The sequence below is a fragment of the Podarcis filfolensis genome, assembly GCF_964270895.1.
Source record: "Podarcis filfolensis genome assembly, chromosome: W".
Taxonomy (NCBI): domain Eukaryota; kingdom Metazoa; phylum Chordata; class Lepidosauria; order Squamata; family Lacertidae; genus Podarcis; species Podarcis filfolensis.
Window position 1 is genome coordinate 23,355,867 of NC_139619.1, and position 17,394 is coordinate 23,373,260.

Genomic DNA, 17,394 nt, shown 5'->3' on the forward strand with positions numbered 1-17,394 from the left:
AAGTTGTTTTGATATTCGTGGACGCGGAGAAAGCCTTTGACAACATCTCTTGGAGTTTTATGAAAAAGAATTTACAGGGTATGGGGGTAGGCCAAGGTTTTGAAAATGGTATAGGTGCAATATATTCTGAACAAAAGGCTAAACTAATTGTAAATAATGTGGTTACGGAACAATTTAAGATTGAAAAAGGGACACGACAAGGGTGCCCAATTTCCCCTTTACTTTTTATATCGGTCCTGGAGGTTTTGCTGAATATGATTAGAAGGGACCGGTTGGTTAAAGGTATACAGGTCGGAGCCAAACAGTATAAACTGAGAGCATTTGCAGATGATCTAGTCTTGACGTTACAGGAGCCAGAATCTAGTACCAAAAGAGTCTTAGAATTAATTCAAGAATTTGGTCAGGTGGCAGGATTTAAACTGAACAAGACCAAAACTAAGGTTTTAGAGAAAAATATGACATTGTTTGAAAAAGAGAAATTTCAGAATGAAACAGGTCTGTCTGTGGTGAAGAAGGTGAAATATTTGGGGATTAACATGACATCTAAAAATGGGAACTTATTTAAAAATAATTATGAGAAATGCTGGTCAGAAGTGAAAAAAGATCTCGAAATATGGTCAAATTTGAAGCTTTCCTTGATGGGTCGAATAGCAGCTATAAAAATGAATGTATTGCCTAAAATGTTATTTTTGTTTCAAACATTACAAATTGTGGACAAGATGGACTGTTTTAAGAAGTGGCAGAAAGATATCTCTAAATTTGTCTGGCAGGGCAAGAAGCCCAGGATAAAATATAAGATTTTAACTGATGCAAAAGAAAGGGGTGGCTTTGCCCTGCCAGACTTCAGTCTGTACTATGAATCAGCAGCATTCTGCTGGTTGAAAGATTGGCTGCTTCTTGAAAACACGGACATTTTGGATTTAGAAGGTTTTAACAATGTTTTTGGATGGCATGCATATTTGTGGTATGATAAGGTTAAAGCTCATAAAGCATTTAAAAATCATATTGTTAGGAGATCTTTGTTTAATGTCTGGATCAGATATAAGGATTTACTGGAAAATAAGACCCCAAGGTGGCTGTCACCAATGGAAGCGAAAGCTCAGAAAAAGTTCAATATGGAGGCCAGTTGGCCAAAATATTGGGAAATTTTGGAACAAGAAGGAGATAGACTGAAACTGCAGAGCTTTGAGAAATTAAAAAACAAAGTCCGAGACTGGCTTCATTATTTTCAGATAATGGAGGCTTACAATTTGGATAGGAAAATTGGCTTCCAGGTGGAAAAATCTAAATTAGAAACAGAAGTGCTAGAACCTAAAACTAAAATTATGTCAAAAATGTATAACTTGCTGCTGAAATGGAACACACAGGATGAAACGGTTAAGTCAGCTATGATTAAATGGGCACAAGATCTTGGACACAACATCATGTTTGCTGACTGGGAACAGTTATGGACCACAGGTATGAAATTTACGGCATGTAATGCCTTAAGAGAGAATATTATGAAAATGATATACAGGTGGTACATGACCCCAGTCAAGCTTGCAAAAATATATCATTTGCCCGATAATAAATGCTGGAAATGCAAGGAGGTTGAAGGTACATTCTTTCACCTTTGGTGGACGTGCCCAAAGATTAAGGCTTTCTGGGAAATGATTTATAATGAAATGAAAAAGGTATTTAAGTATACCTTCCTGAAAAAACCAGAGGCTTTTCTCTTGGGCATAGTCGGCCATTTGGTGCCAAAGAAGGACAGAACTTTTTTTATGTATGCTACAACGGCAGCAAGAATACTTATAGCAAAGCACTGGAAGACTCAAGATCTACCCACTCTGGAAGAATGGCAGATGAAGTTGATTGACTGTATGGGACTGGCAGAAATGACCGGCAGAATCCGCGACCAGGGAGAAGAGTCAGCAGAAGAAGATTGGAAGAAATTTAAGGACTATTTACAGAAACACTACAAAATTAATGAACTTTGAAAAGATGTTGGATTGAACTTTTGTGGTCTCTAGCTGTTATGATAAAGATAATAGGGATTAAAATTGTTTAAGTCACTAAATTTAAAAAAGTTGAGTGGAAAATAAGGTGTTATTTTAAAAGGAATGTTAAGAGATTAGGATTTGCTGGATTAACAAGTTGAATTAGAAAACAAGAAGGGGAGGTATGAGGAAGTCAAAGAAACATGGTATTGAAAAATTGTTATTGAAATTGACTTGTTTTTAATATTTTTCTTTTTCTTTTTCTTTTTGTGTTTATATAAAATTGGAAAATCTAATAAATATTTATATAAAAAAAAAGAAATCTCCCTCTAAGCTCCTTCTCAGATCCATATTTCCTTTCAACAACTGGCTTTCTCCTGCAGGTCAGACAGTCCCCTCAGTTCAAGGACCCATTGTTTCTCCATGTGCATTTTCAGCAGCCTCCCATGTGACTGCCAGTGATATCATTTTTCCCATCCTCAGATTTTGCCCCACCCCCGGCAGCCTAAAATTCTCATCAGCTTATATCTTCAAAGGAAATAAGACATCTCCAGCTGAGCAAGACCTGGTATTTCCCCCTCTTCAGATAGCTCTGGATGTTCAGCTGCGGAGGGGAAATGCCCACGGTCCTTTCAAAATTTCCCATGTATTCGTAGGAACATCACCTGTCTTGGCAAAAAGGAAGGAACAAATGTCTCAGATGCAAGCCCTTTAATCTGGAATTGCTATTCTTAACTGCATGTGGCTGGGGTGTTCTGGGGCTTCTGTACCTTGAACTAATAATTTCTTGTTTGCATGTTCTACCCCAGCTGCTGCTCCCTGTTCAGTTCAGCTGGGGGATTAATTATGCCTTGTCATTTGATTCGTCAGGGTCTGTTCCATACATGCCGGGTGGGTAAAACGACCAATTCATGTCATGTCTAACTGGTTTGAGCGAAAGGCTTCTCAGAAGCTAGGGCATGTCATAAAAGACAGCAATGTAGAAAAGTGGGTGGACAGCGGACATTAAAATCAGTCCAAAGAATTCAAATGTCTGGGTGCTCAGGAAATGTTTAAATGGTAGCACAGAGCTGTTGGCATAAAAAAGGTCTTCAAGAGATGCCTGAAAGTCAGCATTTCATTACAGATCAGCCTTCTCACGGATTCAGTCACTTGTGCAGACAGCTCAACTTCTGCAACCAATGACCTCCTGCAGAGTGTAGCCACAAAAGAGAGTTTTGGGAGGACTGGAGGACAGGCTTGCAGTTCATTCAGGGCAGAAGCAATGGGAGAAGGGCCATAGCTTAGTGGTAAAGCAGCTGCTTACATGCAGAAGCTCTAAGGTTCAATCTGTTGTATCTCCAGCTAGAATGTCCTCTGTCTGAAACCCTGGAGAGTTTTTGCCATCCATTGTGGACAAGACTGAGCTAGATAGAGCCATAGTGGGACTCAGTATAAGGCAGCCTCCTATTGTCCCAGCAACAAGCCTTTGCCACGCACAGAGGACTCCTTAAAGACATGAAATAAATAAAGCTGCCCTGGAAAGGGATGCTGAAAATGAGTCAGAATTAGAAAGCCCTGGGACAACAAAACACTCGGACACAGTGCCTTTAAAGCACGGACCTGGGCCTAGGAAGCATGGGGCACCAGGTACCTGTGGCTGAGCCTTGAGAGACTGCTGTCCAAGGTGCTGAAGGGGTTGAATACAAAGATGCAACTGTTAGAATGTCAGGGGGCACGATGGTGCTTTGAATGCATAAAGCAGATGCAGCCTAACTTGCACAGTTGCAGAATGAACTGAATTGAGCTGGAAGAAGCAGGACTACATGGGATGTAGAATGCTATACAGCAAATGGCTCGGGGTGGCCCACTGGGAGAGGCACATAATGCAAAAAGCGGCAGTTTCAACCCATTCATGGGAAGCAGAGCTCTGAAATCCTGGAGAGCAGCTGCTGGCTGTGGCAGACCATACAGAACTAGATGGCCCAGTGGTCTCACTGGGTGTTCAAGCCAGAACACAGCTTCAGCACCTCCAGAACAAACCAATTTTTAATTCCCCAAACTCTTACTAATCAGAGTTTCGTTTTTAAAGCGACAGTAGTTCAAAGCATTGCCTAGGGGCTTTTCAATGTGCAAAGGCACTTTGGATGCCTTGACTTGCAATCCTTACAACAACCCTGCAGAGCAGTTCAGTGTTATCTCGAGTTGCAGAATAGCGAGGCGCGATGCCGAGGCGGACGCAGGGTGGCCCACCTAAGGAGTTCATGGTAGGGGGACCTAATGAGGCCAAACTCCGTCTTTTGCAGCCCACTCCTGCATATTGTAATAAACAAAAATCTGCCCTTATTCCCTTATGGGGAACACAAGAGCTCTTCTAGAGTCCTTTGTAGGTTCTCCATCGGTCGGAGAAAATAACAGAGGCCAAGCAGAGAAGATTGAGAAGCAAAGCAGCTAGTAAGCCTGATCTTTATTGAACTGTTGCAACAGGGTGCTCCCCCCACAGGCAGGAGAAGGAGGAGGACTCCGAACAAAGATGTGCCTGCCCTTATAGAGACATTTTAAATTGCCCGCCCTGGAGTCCAAGGCCACCCCTAGACACATCATACCTACATCACAGAAGGGGTGCAGCTCAAAACCACCCCCCAGATACATCGTACCTAAATCACAGAAAGGGCGGTCTACAACAGACATCTGAGTGCGTTGTTTACCTCCTGTCTGGCAGGTTACCTATTAGTGCTCACTTGATTGGGTACCCTGGGGAGCCTGGCCAGTCTTTTGTAATGACAAATACTTAGTTCCTGAGCCAGGTCACAGGCTCAGCCTATGTAGGAGTGCAAATATCCAGAGATGTAGTGATCAGATGGGATTACTATGAGGAATTATAAAAGACCCTGATGCTGGGAAAAATGGAGGGCACTAGGAGAAGGGGACGGCAGAGGACGAGATGGTGGGACAGTGTTCTTGAAGCTAGCAGCATGAGTTTGAGCAAAGTGCGGGAGGCAGTGGAAGACAGGAGGGCCTGGCGTGCTCTTGTCCAGGGGGTCACGCAGAGTCGGACACGACTAAACGACTAAACAACATCTAGTTTTGATTGGATTAACAGGGTAACGAGGTTTCGATTGACTCAGTCCGTTGTTCTCACAGCGGGAGCTGTCATCACCTTGTCAGCGCTCAGTGGAGCGTGCAAAACAGCTGGAGCTGAGCTGCCTCTGCAGAGCCATGGCATTGCTGCGATTGGCTGAAGGGCTACATTCAACGCCATCTGATTGGCTAGAGCGCATCCTCATGCAAATACATTGTTCATTCATAAAATACATCGATCGTGTATAGCATCGGGATACGGGGTCAGAAATGGCGCTTTCTTCTCGGGGTTTTGGACTTTTGTGCGGTGTTTGGTGCAACGTTGTGACGGAGCGAGGGGAGTCCTAGTGTGGCAGGGTTCCCTTGAGGTCATCGCCTCGGGCTCCACGTCTCTTACTCGGGAGTAAGACTTCGTTCATATGCCCCCCCCTCCATTCCGTAACACTATTCATATGGACTTCATGGAGTGTGCACTCTTGCAGGGTCTGCTTCCAGAAACTACTATTGCAGATGTATATATTTTGGCAGAAATGGTTTACAAATATGTACAATGGCAAGCAGGCAGACAGGAACAGTTACAAAGCAAACTTGGTCCTGCCTAGCCTGGAAGCTGTTTCCAACTAGTGAACTAGAAACCTTTCAGCAACCTTTACAACCATCTACAAACCCCGAAGTTTTTATTTTCTTGAGCTTTCTCTAGAGAAGGGGCTGTTTTGTATATTGGAGCAGAATAGTGTATTAGCTCTCATGTTTTGTGTAAAGCAAGCCCTTGTTAAGTACCATCAGCTGAATTGGGCTTGTGCCCAGATCTTAGCACACTAACCGATAAAACAGGTGAGGGTAACCTCTGGCCCTCCAGACGTTGCTGAACTACAATTCTCATCATCCTGCCCATTGGCAATGCTGGCTGGGGCTGAGGAATTCCAAGGAAGCTTTCGACTTGCCCCGACCTACACCTACCTACCCACTGAATGAAGGAGCAAGAAAGCAAAAGGCAAGTTCAGCATTCCAGAGTTTTCCAAATGCCATGGCATAGCTATCAATTCGGGTGTGATAGTCTTATGTTTGCATACTTATTGGAAAATAAAACTAATTTATTTTAGAGCTTGTATTTGTGTGCATTCATGGTATCATTTGTAGACCCAGTAGATGGCAGTGTGGTGTGGAGAGTGTTTTTGGCAGCTCGTGAAAGGATAGAGGGTGGAACGTTGACCGTTCAAAGGCACTATAAGCAAGATATATATATATCTCCACATTTTCCTAGCTACGTTTCCCCATAAAAGTATACAGTCGAATACATTTGTATCAAATACATTTGGAACAAGTGATTGTTACATTTAAGGAACATTCTCTAGGCGATGAGATTGGGGGAAAATACGAAAACCCGTTCGGATACATTTGGATACATTTAGAAAAGTACAGCATTTTCAGGAAAAATACATTTGAGTCGAAAAATACATTCAGATCCATTCTTAAAGTCAATGAGAAAGATACAGCAAAAAGGATACAATTCGATACAGCGAAAAAGGATCCATTCCCCAAGGTACAGTTGACCTTCTTGTAGGGTGTGATGGCAGAATACGATCTATTTGATATTGGTAGGGTCCTTCTCCTTCATTTCCCTCTCTGACCCTGACTCTCTTACGACACAGGGACCATCCCAGAGTGTGGGCACAACTTCTGCCGGTCCGGCCTGATCCAGTGCAGCGGGGCAAAAAGTGTGGGATGTTAAACACAAGAGCAGTCAAGTACAACATTCCTAGAGTGAACATGTTTAGACATGGGGAGGGATGTTTGTCCAGCCAGCAGGTAAACTTCCTGTTTCCCTCTGGGCTTGGACAGACTTCCTCTACATGTGACTAGAGGTGGGTGTGGCCTCACCTGTGCAGGTAACGACAAAAGCACAGGGCAGGGCAGCCATCTCTCTATTCCATCTCTTCCATCTCTCTCTTTCACCACATGCATCGAAGAAGCAACATCTACTGAGTGAAAGATGCCCTCTTGGCTCCCAGCCAAGAGAGGACAAAGGGACTATCTTCTTAAGAGATAGATTCCAAGTGTATATTACTTCATTAAGCTGAGTCTGCCTTCTGGGATCTGATTGTGAACAGAATGTGAGTAAACTCTTTTTATACTTTTGTAAAAGACTGTGTCATCTCTTCTATTTTATGAGGGAATAAGGGGAAATTACCAGAATAGTTATTATAGAGGCATTAGCGAGCCTGAGCAAACGCTGACGTTGCAAACTTAAAATAAAGGGGAATGTTGTACTCTGCTGAAATTGGGGAACTTGTTAACACAAGTTGGATAAGGATATAATCAGACAATATATCCTCTCCTGCATCCCTGAACATTGCCACAAAAAGGAGGCTGGCTTCCTGTCCTCAAGGCCGAGTTGGAGTCCAGAGAAGGAGCTTTGTCCGCAATCGGCAATTGGCTACCTTTGTCGAAGTAGCCAAGAATCTCAGTCTTCAAGAGGGAAAGAAGGAAGGAGGAAAAGGAGGAGTCTGTGAGAAGCACCAGGAGCCCCTGAAACTCTTTTGCAAGGAGGATGAAGCCCCCATCTGTGTGGTTTGGGGCAGACCCAAGAAGCACAAACACCACGAGGTGATTCCTCTGGAAGAGGCTGTCGAGGAATACAAGGTACCTTGAGGGGGAGAAATAGCTGTGTATTCTTCTTGGCAGGTGATCTTCTTAATTCTCAGATCCAAAGTAGGCATGGTATTCATTGGTGGTTGTTTATCACCTTAGAAGCAGCCAAGGGGAAGCCTGAGGGCTGCTGGGATGGCTGGGAGGAGGGAGTCGAAGTCTTTCTCTCTGCCAGGGGGGCCAAGGGATCTTCCCTTGAAATACAGCAGCTTCAAAGATTTGGGTTGGGACCATGGCAGGGAGAGAAAGGGTTAACCTCATCCACATCCCCCAGCAAGGTTGCTTTGTACATATTTAGAACACTACAAATGTGAATTGCACATGTCTCCTTTGGCTAGCAGGATGCCTCCTCAATACCCTGCCAAGCAGATAGCAGCAAGGGGTCAGCTGCAAGGGGGTGGGGACTGGTGGCCAGTGTTATAAGGAAAAAACGGCTCCTTTTCCCTTCTGGGGTACCTCAGAGCCCATATAGAGTCCTTTTGTAGCTTCTCTATCGATAGGAGAAAATAACAGAGGCCAACCAGAGAATATTGAGAAGCAAAGCAGCTAGTAAGCCAGATCTTTATTAACTGTTGCAACAGGGTGCTCACCCCCCCCCCACGCAAGAGGGAGGAGGAGACCCCAAACCAAGTCCTTATATAGACATTTGAAACTGCCCACCCTGGAGCCCAAGACCACCCCTCCATACATCATACATACATCACAGAAGGGGCGGTCTACAACAGACTCCTGTCTGGCAGGAAACCTGTTGATGGGTTTACCTGGATATTCTTTTGTGATGATAACTACTTACGGTATTTATGTATGTGTTTATATCTTAGACCTTCTAATTCTCCTAGCACCAGGAATTGACCAGATGGTGCAGGATGCCCCCCCCCCAGTATCTGTTGGAAGCAGATTTAGGAGTGGGGGGTGGAAGCACCTACTGGTGGGGAGCACACTTCTTCTGGGGATGCTTCCTCCTCCTCCTCTTCCCACTTCTCCCTGGGGCCTCAAGATGAGAAGTCAGGCTGGAAGTCTCCTCGGAGAGGACAAAGGAGCAAGCATGGCTGCCTTTCCTCTTCTCCAGACCAGTTAGTTGGACTAGAAACCTTTCCCATCCCAGTTCTGCAGTGGTTTTCAAGCAGTGTGCTGTGGCAGCTGGGGTGCCTTGAATGATGGCCAGGGGTGCCGCGGGAGACACTGGCCTCTGTCCCTCTTTGCTTCCCTCCCTCCTCGGATGCCATGTCTGCCTCCCCAAGGCTTGCCCAGCTGTTCTCCCCCAGAGAATGGTGCCTCTGGGGCTGGCCAGGGGGTGTGGGCTGCCAGGAGCTGAGGCGGCCTCAGAGGAAGCAAGCCAACTGGCGAGGGGCCCTTGCTGTTGGGAATGGACAGGCAAGTCCCAGGCCCCTGGGGGGCAGCGGGGGCAGCTCAGAGACCAAGAGGAGGACTCCTAAGGAGAGGGGAGAGGAGGCTGAGAGAGCACTCCACAAGGGAGGCAGTTCGAGAAAGGGGGAGGGGAGGCAAGCAAGGGGGGACCTAACTGGTCTCCTGAGCCCCACAGGGGTGCCGCAGAAAGAAGGGAGTTGGTCCAGGGAGCCGTGGACCCAAAAAGGTTGAAAACCTCTGTACTTTTCTTTCCTCCAGTAAATTACTTTGCTATTATAGCAAGGCCACTGGACCCAAGAAGCCAGTATAATATTCATCTCCTCTCTTTGTCGCCGCCTGGAGATTTGGAGGAAAGAGAGAGGGGAAATTTTTGTGAACATTACCTGGCTGGGTCAACCTTGAAAAATTCAGAGGTGTGAATTTCAAAAAATTGCTGTTTTGGTCTCCATATTTTTCCAAGAATTGCGAATTAGGTAAGTTCACCTTTGAATGCAGCTAAGTGGAGTTTATTTCCCATTGTTGTTTATTATGTGAAGAGCAGTCGAGGAGAAGCCTGAGGACTTGTGAGCTGAGAGGGTGGAAGCAGTTCAATTCAAATCATAATTCTCTTGCTGATGTTTTGAAGGCTGACCCTCTTCCTCACTCAGACCTCCTCAGAAACGGAGAGGCTGAAGACTGTGGAGAAGTTCAGACTGTGGGATGTAAAACACAAGAGCAGTCAATTACAACTTTCCTAGAGTGTACATGTTTAGACATGGGGAGGGATGTTTGTCCAGCCAGCAGGCAAACTTCCTGTTTCCCTCTGGGCTGGGACAGACTTCCTCCGCATGTGACTAGAGGTGGGTGCGGCCTCACCTGTGCAGGTAATGATAAAAGCACAGGGCAGGGGCAGCCATCCCTCTCTTCCTTCTCTTCCTTCGAAGAAGCAACATCTACTAAGTTAAGATGCCCTCTTGGCTCCCAGCCAAGAGAGGACAAAGGGACTATCTTCTTATAAGATAGATTCTAAATGTATATTACTTCACTAAGCTTAAGTCTGCCTTCTGGGATCCGATTGTGAACAGAATGTGAGTAAACTCTTTTTATACTTTTGTAAAGGACTGTGTTGTGTCTTCTATTTTAAGAGGGAATAAGGGGGAAATTACCAGAGTGATTATTATAGAGGCTTAAGCGAGCCTGAGCAGACGCTGCCGTTGCAAACTTAAATAAAGGGGAATGTTTTACTCTGCTGATACTTTGGGAACTTGTTAACACAAGTTGTATAAGGATATAACCATACAATATATCCTCTCCTGCATACCTGAACATTCCCACAAAGGGTTATTGGCCCCAGTATTGCATATTTTTGTGTATTTTTGAAGGATTGCGTTGGATTGTGATTTTGAGTTGAGCAGTATTTTTCTGAGAGAACTTCCTGGTAAGCACATGGTCTTTTGTGTTGGGATACTGCCAGGGAGATAAAGCCCATCATGGCCCCCACGTCGTCTCTGGACGTCCATCGATCTCCCGTAGACACGCAGTATCAGCAGTTAGCGACACAAGCTCCAGAAAATAGCTTGCCACATTCCTGGGCTGATGCACGCTCTATCAGCAGATAATGCACAGCGAAAGATGCACAGCAGAAGAGCATATTTACAAGTTTATTCAGCATTGGTCAGAACAAAGAAAAACATGACTGCCTGCTTGTGTGTTCAGGCAAAGAGTGAAACGAAAGCAAAGAAAACATAAACTTCCTGTGAACAGGAAATACGCAGACTCCGTGACTCACAAAGCCTGCTCCCTTTTAAGGTGGAACGGAAATATCCTAACATTTTGTTCCATTGTGCAGTGGGGATTAAGCAACCCCCCCTCCCTCAGAGTTCACAGTGACCCAAGGCAGTAAAGATTTGTTTTGTATTTTGAGATTTTTCAAGATTTTGATTTTAGAATTTTGACAAATTTTGAATTTTGAATATTTTTCAAATTTTTGAATTATTTTTTTTTCATTTTTTTATATAAGATTTTTATTAAGATTTTTACATTACAAAAAATAAAAACAAACAGAAAAAGAAAAAAAAATCTTTCCATCACATTATTTTTCATTTACTTGTTTCTTGGACCTCCTCATACCTCTCTTTTTTGTATTCCAATTCACTTTATTAACTCAGCAATTTGTTTCCCTCTTTATTCTACCCAAGTCCTTATTCTTAAATTGTTACGTTCTTAATATTTTACTTTTATAAACCCATTTTTTTTCCATATTCTTTTAACTCATTACAGCTAGAAATCTCTTAATTTTAATCCAACATTATTCTAAAATTCATTAATTTTACAATATTTCTGTAAATACTCTTTAAATTTCTTCCAATCTTCTTCCACTGACTCTTCCCTCTGGTCTCGGATCCTGCCGGTCATTTCCGCCAATTCCATATAATCCATCACCTTCATCTGCCATTCTTCCAGAGTGGGTAAATCTTGTGTCTTCCAATGTTTTGCAATAAGTATTCTTGCTGCTGTTGTGGCATACATAAAGAAAGTTCTATCCTTCTTTAACACCGATTGATCACCTATGCCCAGGAGAAAGGCCTCTGGTTTCTTCAAGAAGGTATATTTAAATACTTTTTTCAATTCATTATATATCATCTCCCAGAAGGCCTTAATCCTTGGGCACGTCCACCAAAGGTGAAAAAATGTGCCTTCATTTTCTTTGCATTTCCAACATTTATTATCGGGCAAGTGATAAATTTTTGCAAGCTTGACCGGGGTCATGTACCACCTATAAATCATTTTCATAATATTCTCTCTTAAGGCACTACATGCCGTAAATTTCATACCTGTGGTCCATAACTGTTCCCAGTCAGCAAACATTATGTCATGTCCAACATCTTGTGCCCATTTAATCATTGCAGATTTAACCGTTTCATCCTGCGTATTCCATTTTAACAGCAAGTTATACATTCTTGAAAGTATCTTAGTTTTGGGATCTAGCAATTCTGTTTCTAATTTTGATTTTTCCACCTGGAAGCCAATTTTCTTGTCCAGATTCTATGCCTCCATTATCTGATAATAATGGAGCCAATCTCGCACTTTGTTCTTTAGTTTCTCAAAACTCTGCAATTTTAATCTATCTCCATCTTGTTCCAAAATTTCCCAATATTTCGGCCATTTAGCCTCCATATTAAGCTTTTTCTGAGCTTTCACTTCCATCGGTGACAGCCACCTTGGGGTTTTATTTTCCAATAAGTCTTTATACCTTATCCAAACATTAAACAGTGCTTTCCTAACAATATGATTTTTAAATGCTTTATGCGCTTTGACCTTATCATACCACAGATATGCATGTCATCCAAATACATTATTGAACCCTTCCAAGTCCAAGATGTCTGTGTTTTCAAGAAGTAGCCATTCTTTCAGCCAGCAGAAAGCTGCTGATTCATAATAAAGTTTAAGGTCCGGCAGGGCAAATCCACCTCTTTCCTTTGCATCCGTTAATATTTTAAATTTTATTCTAGGCTTCTTGCCCTGCCAGACAAATCTTGAGATATCTCTTTGCCACTTCTTGAAACAATCCATCTTGTCCACAATTTGTAATGCCTGAAACAGAAACAGCATTCTCGGCAATACATTCATTTTTATAGCTGCGATACGGCCCAGCAAGGAAAGTTTCAGATTTGACCATATTTCTAGATCTTTTTTCACTTCGCCCCAGCATTTTTCATAGTTATCTTTAAATAAATTCCCATTTTTTGCTGTCATATTGATCCCCAAGTATTTAACTTTCTTAACCACTGTTAAACCTGTCATATTCTGAAACCTCTCCCTCTCGGTTTGTGTTAAATTTTTCTCTAAAACCTTAGTTTTTGACTTGTTCAGTTTAAACCCTGCAACCTGACCAAATTCTTGTATCAACTCTAAAACCCTTTTACCACTAGATTCTGGCTCCTGTAAGGTCAAAACTAGGTCATCTGCGAATGCTCTCAGTTTGTACTGTCTAGCTCCAACCTGTATGCCCTTCACTGACTGGTCCCTTCTAATCATATTTAACAAAACCTCCAGAACCGATATAAAAAGCAATGGGGAAATTGGGCAACCTTGTCGTGTCCCTTTTTCTATTTTAAATTCTTCCGTCACCACATTGTTCACAATTAATTTTGCCTTTTGTTCTGAATATATTGCACTTATACCATTTTCAAAACCCTGGCCTACCCCCATACCCTGTAGATTCTTTTTCATAAAAGTCCAAGAAATGTTGTCAAAGGCTTTCTTCGCATCTACAAATATCAAAACTGCCTTAGTGTTTATATTCTCTTGCAATTTTTCTATAATGTTAATTATATTTCTCACATTATCAGAAAGATGTCTTCCTGGGAGAAAGCCAGCTTGGTCTTTGTGTATCACTTCCACTAGCACCTTTTTTAGTCTTTTTGCTAAAATGTCAGCAAATATTTTATAATCCACATTAAGCAATGATATGGGACGGTAGTTCTTAAGCTGAGTCTTTTCAGTCTCCATTTTCGGTACAAGTGTAATATATGCTTCTTTCCACGATTCTGGTGCCACTTTCCCCTGCATTATTTCATTACAGACTTCTTTCAAAGGTTGCACTAACCATTCCTTTAAAGATCTGTAATATCTAGAAGTCAGTCCATCCGGTCCTGGAGATTTACCCAATTGCATATTTTGGATGGCACCTTCTATCTCCTGTTCAGTTATTTTATCACTTAACATTAGTTTATTTTCTTGAGAGATTTTTTGTAATCCATTTTTCACCAAAAATTGGTCCAAATCAATTTCTCTCTGTGGCCCTTGTGTATATAGTTGTTTAAAATACCTCTGGAAGCAGTTTCTAATTTCAGCTGGGTTCTGTATATTCCTTCCTTCCACTTCTAAGTTTATAATTGTGTTTTGTTTTTGTCTTTTTTTCATTTGCCAAGCCAGGAGTTTCCCACACTTATTGGCTGACTCAAATGTCTTTTGTCTCATTTGTTTGATTTTCCATTCAATCTCTTGATTCATCATTTTCATGAGTTCCACTTGGTATAACTTTATTTCTCTCAATATCTCCTGTGACTTGGGTTTAACTCTCAATTTTTTTTCGCCTTCTTTTATTTTCTCCAAAATTTTTTCCCTCTTCTCATTTTGGATTCTCTTTTTTAAAGCATTCTGTTGTATCAAGAACCCTCTCATCACCGCCTTACTAGCATCCCAGATTACTCTTTTTTCCACGTCAGAATTCATATTTATCTCAAAATAGTCTCTCAAGGTTTTTTGGGCCTTCTTTACAATTTCTTCATCTCTAAATAAGGTGTCATTCATCCTCCATCTGAAGGAGCCAGTTAATATCAATTTCATCTCCATTTTAACAGCATTATGGTCAGAGCAGGTTTTAGGGCAGATTTCCACTTTCTTAATCTTTGGTGCCATACCTCTAGTTACCCATATTTGGTCAATTCTAGTCCATGTCATTTTGGCTTCAGAAAAGAAGGTTCCCTCCTTAGCCAAGGGGTTCCTTATTCTCCAAATGTCCACTAAATCCAAGTTGTCTGTCATCTCAAAAAAGGTCTTCGGTAGTCTACCATCCTTGGTGACTACCTGCTTTTGTGCCTTATCCATATGTGTAGATACCACTCCATTCATGTCTCCCAGCAAAACGAGATTGTAATCCATATAGTCCATCAGGGTCTCGTGCAACCTTTTAAAAAATTCAGATTTCCCCTCATTTGGAGCATAAACACCTACTATCAAAAATTTCTCTCCCTGTATTTGAATTTCAACTGCCACAATTCTTCCTTGGTCATCTTTAAATATGAATTTCGGTTGCAATCTTTCTTTTACATATATAACAACTCCTCTTTTTTTCACTTTATCCGATGAAATAAACTCCTGAACAAGTCTTTTGTTAACCAACAATTTCCTGTGTGATCTTGTTATATGAGTTTCTTGTAAACAAATCAAGTCCAATTGCTCCTTTTTTAGTAAATGAAATACAGATCTCCTCTTCTGAGGGGAATTTAGGCCATTACAATTCCAGCTTAGTAGTTGCAGAGCCATGGTGTAGGTACTATGCTTCTCCTCCCACTGCACCCAGTGCCTGTTCCTGGTCTGTTGGTGGTACCACCTTCTTCAGCCGCTCTTTTAACTCAGGAGGAAGATCTGGTATATCCAAGGTTTCACTTACAAGTGATCTTAGCTCTCCTTAAACTTTCTTCTGCAGATCTTCTCCGTGGTCTCTCCAAAATTTTGTTTTGTCGTCCTCTGATTTTATTCTTATCTTCTTGCCTTTATAACTGAAAGACAAACCTTGAGGGAATTCCCACCTAAAGAGGATTCCGTTGCTTCTCAACAAAGCAGTCAAGTCTTTATAATTGGACCTAAGGTCCAAAAGATGTTTCGGAATATCCTTAAATAGTTCCACTCTTGACTGATGTATTACCAAGGTTTTCTGGAAATGTAAGCTCAAGATTTTATCCCTCTCCTCTTTAGTTCGAAAGGTAATAAGACAGTCTCTTACTTTGTTCTTTCTCCCTCCTTTCCCCAGTCTAAAGGCACTCACTATCTTGAAACTGTCCTTCTTTAAGTCGGGGTTCCAAAAATCAGCAAATTCTTTTGTAAGGAATTCAATCAGATTATTCTTCTCCAGTTCAGGGATCGCCCTGGCCCTTAAATTTGTCTGTTTCTCTCTCAGTTCAAACATAGAGAGAGTTGACTTATGCTCCTGTAGTTGTCTATGTATTGGTGGTATCTTCTCTTCTACCACAGTAGCTGTGTAGGTTGCAATTTCTTTTGCCTCATCAGCTGTCTTTCGTATTGAAGATGATTCCTGGACTAGCCTCTCGATGGTCTCAGTATTAGTATTTACTTTCTGACCCAAGTTATTAATACTTGTGGTATTTTGATTAATACTTGTAGTGTTCTGATCAATTTTATTTGATGCTTCAGCAAGTTGTCTACTTATTTTGTCCAAAGACTCATTTATTCTACTCAGAGCTTGAGCTAAGGCATCATCAGCCGCCATACCTTTAGATTTGGGTTGTACCAATGGTGTTGTTGTTGTTGGCAAACCAGAGGAGCTGGGTACTGAACTTCTCCTCTGCAGTCCAATATCTGTACGCAAAACTTTCCCAGATCTGGTTGCTTGTTGAGACTCTAATTTGTCTTTCCCATCAGCCATAACCTCCAAATAGAAACCAAGGTCAGTTGCACATTCAAAGTCAGAGTCTTTCAAGGTCAGTCCCACACTCAGAGACAAAGCTTATTTTGAAATGGAAAATTCCCTTAATCCAGCTGCAGTTGCAGCATTCCAAGTTCCTCTAGGGGGACACAATGTTAACAGGAACCAATAATGTTTTTAAAGTCACTTACTTTCCTTTTCGTCCCCCAGTCTCCAAAGGACAACGTTTTTGTTTTTTTGTTTCAATTTATTTGTAAGATGTTACTTTAAAATCAGGAGAAACCAAACAATAAAAATATATCTTAGTTATATCCTCAAATGCAGAGTTAGTTGTTGCAAGGTAGAGATACTTTCAGCGACAGCACACTTCCCCAAGCAGTATTTACAGTTCACGGCAGCCGGTCTCAGGGGTTTGAGCAGTGGATTTAGCTGCATTTTCTCTCTCTTTTTACAGGGAAATGCTGTTCAAATCTTTCCCCCCTCCTCTCCCTGCATCAGAGGGGGGTTAAAACTTGTTTAATGTTCGGATTGCAAACTTTAACAAAGTCCTTTTAAATTCCTGCTTACAACTTCATTGCTTTACTTCTTTACAAAAAGCGGGAAGCAGACTTCCTTTTTATACCTCTCCGCCTTCGGTGCCAAATCTTTTAAGTCAATTCCTTTAATTGTCGAATTAATCCTATTCACGGATCGTTGGTCTTGGTTTCAATTTTCAAGGAAGAAGGCAGCGCTCTCCGGCAACGGCTTAGCGGCTTCACTCCACGGAACAAGCAGACGACTCACAGCACAGCGCCAATTCCCCGCTCAGCTCCGGGACCCAAAACTGAGCTCCTTTGCCGATTGGGGGGGGCGCAAAAAGGTGCCCGCCGAGTCCCACGGCCACAGGCTTCACCCGCCTGTGGTTTTTACGGGTCCCCGCTGCGCCGTAGCGGTAAGAACCCCAGTTTCCGCGGAGCCAGTCCCCTCCGTTTAAGGGGAATCAGCCATTTTTCCAAAGGCGCCACCCCGGAAGTCCCAAATTTTTGAATTTTAAGATGGCTAGAGCAACTTTTGATAGTGATGCAGAACTAAGAATGCCTTTGCTAAATGAACACAATTTTGTGCACTGGAAGCAGCGCTTAATAGGATTTCTAGATTCAAAACACATTTTGGAAGCTTTAGAACAGCCTCAGCCTACAGGATCATCTG